A 3,242-nucleotide genomic window follows, 5' to 3' on the forward strand; every position below is an offset into this window, starting at 1 on the left:
GCAGCTTCTTTAGCCAATCATCTGTCATGGGACACTTCAGTAACTTCCGTATTATGCAGATTACACTACATAAATAACCAGCCTAATTTTGTGTTACTTGAACAACATTTACAGAGTGAGAAGGAAACACTTGATGTAGGTTATGTTTAGTTGCTAGGAGACCAGTCATTTTGTGAAGTCTCAGCCACTCAGGTGGAGCACCACTGTGGTGATCTGGGTAGTTTATCAGTGTAGATCTGCCGAGGCAGTATTTAGGGCTGCAGTGTTCAAAACTATGTCAGTGAGAAAAGTAGATGAAGAAAGGTTTACTTGACTTGGCACATGTTTCTTCAAAAATTCAAGATGATTCTTCAAAAGATGAATCAACTGATTCCGCAACCTGCATTAGATCTTCTCTGTGTGATTACACAGTGCCTGGGGCCTCGGACTTGAGATCTGCAAACAAAGAAAATGCTTTTCAGACTTTTCCTGCATGGTCCTTGATAAGAAGACCATATCACACATTTGGGTTCTCTGAACCAGATGAAGATAATGATTTTCGATCTATGACCTTTCTCCAAATCTCTGAAAAATAGTTGAAAGTGGTCAGTTTCTGTCTATTTGCAGAGTTGAGAATGGAACTTGTATAGTGATTAATGAAGAACTATTTAAGAAAGAAGTTTGAAAAGAAGGGCTCCTTTCAGAGTATTTGAAACTGCAAGTATGAAACTTTAGTTCATCAGCATAACCTTTATGGATTTATTAAAGTGCAACAAACTTTTCAAGATCTGCTTCTCTAGCTGATATTCTGACAGAAGAGGAAGAAGTCTCTGTTTTAAGCAAGGTAGTACAAAATTTACTTACCACTTATAAGAGGATAATATAGATGATAGATAGATGAATAGATAGATAGATAGATAGATAGATAGATAGATAGATAGATAGATAGATAGATGATAGATAGATGATAGATAGATAGATGATAGATAGATAGATAAATGCATATATATTTTTATATCAAAGTAGTAAGTTTAAAACTTTCTTCACAAAAATGAGAACTGTTTGGTCATTGTGGATTATAAAAAAATGTTAGTAGCAACTTTGACTCTCATCAGTGAACTCTTAAGGAAAGATATTGAAACCATTTTAAATAGTGCATTCGGTGTTACTTTAAATGTAAAAACCATTTTTACTTGAGGGCCACGCTATTTAAGTTTTCATTCCCAGTAAGTGATTTTTGACAATAGTTAACAATGCCCATGATTTTGATGACATTAACTTGGCATAATAACCTTGATATATGAGATTTACACATTAGGTTTCTTACAGTCTTGTGTCAGCAAATGACTTTCTCCTCTAGTTTTAGTTACACTTCCATCAAAATCCAAATTTTAAACGAGGCTGTCCCCAACATTTACTCAGCTGAAAACAAGAGTTGAGATCAAAAATGCTTCTCCAGCAGCTTCAATAGCTCAAAATTTCAACAACAAGCACTCTGGAACAGAGACTATTGTAGGTAATCATCATTCTGCTTTTGTTGCTGACACACGTGGAAAAAGCATATTTCCAACTTTCACAAATTTAAATATGCTACCAAGAAGCAAGCCTACTACCAGCTAGACAGTTGCTTCTACATCTGCTCCAATCAGAAGTCAATTTTCTCCTCCATCATCAACTTCAGGTAGACCACCAGAACAAACTGTAATGGACCCACATGCTGTTTTAAATCAGTTGACCACTTTTCAAATGCGCTCTCCTGGCAGCTACACTCAAGCAAATGGGCACATCGTGAATTTTATTACAAGCACAACTTCTACTTCTCACTATATCATATCTCCCTTACAGAGAAGTTATTTTAGGATAATGCAGCCTTCTACTTTCCCAACTAGATATCCTGATTTATCAGTCAATGACAGTCTTTTTTCCAACTTGCAACCAGCAGGCAACCCATGGATCCCCATGCCTATGATAGCTGATATGTCTGCTGCCACTCTTTTGAGGTCAACTCTTCAGCCACCTTTGTTAGGCGAACATCACCCTAATTACAAGTGATGTAGCAATGATCTACCAGACTATGCAAAATAATAAACATTAAAAACTGTTGGCAAACATCAACAAAAATATGCAACCATCTCATTTAAACAATAAACTTATATGTTCACCTTATGGGTTAATTTTCCTTATTTTTGAAAGAGTTAAGAGTAAAATGATGCTTTCTTTCATGGTACAATGTATACTATTGTTTAATAGTTGGACCTTTTGGTCACTAGGGACATTTAAGTAAATTATATCTAATTACCTACTTAAAGAGGTAGAGATCAAGGGAGTAAAGGCAAATGAAGAAACTGGAGTTAAGAGATATCGGATGCAGTCCAGGATGAAAGAAATGAAGGCTGAACTTGGGATGATAGGAAGGGATAGATCCACATCAAATCAAGAAAAGGCACACATGCAGTATTTACTTTAGCATTTTCTCAATTTGCTTTCTTTTTTCCAGTGATTTTAAAATATAAGACCTTGGATTTTATTTGGAGGAAGTTGTCTTCATTCAAAAGGAATCTCATATTTAAAAGTATAGTATACTCTAATGAGCTCAATAATCATGATAACCATGATGCCCTCACTCACAGAAATAGTAAAGATCACATGCTCTTGTCATAGATATCATCGCTGCCAGCACATGCGGAATATTTCTAATATTTCAGATATCTTCTTTTCTTCTACTGCCCTCAAAGCATTCAAGCTTATTTGTGCTCTTATTTCCTCTCTTTGTGAGCCCACATTTAAATTTTCTAAGGCATGTTTTCACCTTGCTTCATGTTCCAGCCAAAGAGAGACTTAATTCTTTACTTTGTCAATAAATGACTTTTTAGATTCTGAGCTTAGTGCCTCAACATGGCTAGCAACTCTCCTGAGGATCTGGTCTCTGTATTTCTTCCCTAACTTCCCTTTCATATCTTTCTCTTCCACTATGCGTCCAGAGATACATGCGAACAAACTCTTCTCAGTCATGCATATGCCCACCTCACAATCTTGCCTTAATTTATCCCCAGCATTAAAAGGCCCTGTCTTGCTTTTTTATACCACTGCTTAACCCATCTCACACAGAGGTATCTTCTTTGAGATATTTTCTACCTACTTTTCCTTGTCGACCTTAGACATCGGCAGAGATCTGGCACAGTGCCTGCCTGATCATATATTTTAATATTTATTAAATGGGCAATATTAAACTTGGTTTTACACTAATTAAAATCGACTTTCTT

The 3,242-nt window shown here is 36.0% G+C and overlaps 1 pseudogene; it reads left to right on the top strand.

Moving 5' to 3' along the window:
- The first annotated feature begins 293 nt into the window (after positions 1-293).
- Positions 294-2,031, top strand: LOC120616847 (heat shock transcription factor, Y-linked-like; annotated as a pseudogene).
- The last annotated feature ends 1,211 nt before the right edge of the window (positions 2,032-3,242 follow it).

This window comes from Pteropus medius, unplaced genomic scaffold (genome assembly GCF_902729225.1).
Source record: "Pteropus medius unplaced genomic scaffold, Ma_sr-lr_union100, whole genome shotgun sequence".
Lineage (NCBI taxonomy): Eukaryota > Metazoa > Chordata > Mammalia > Chiroptera > Pteropodidae > Pteropus > Pteropus medius.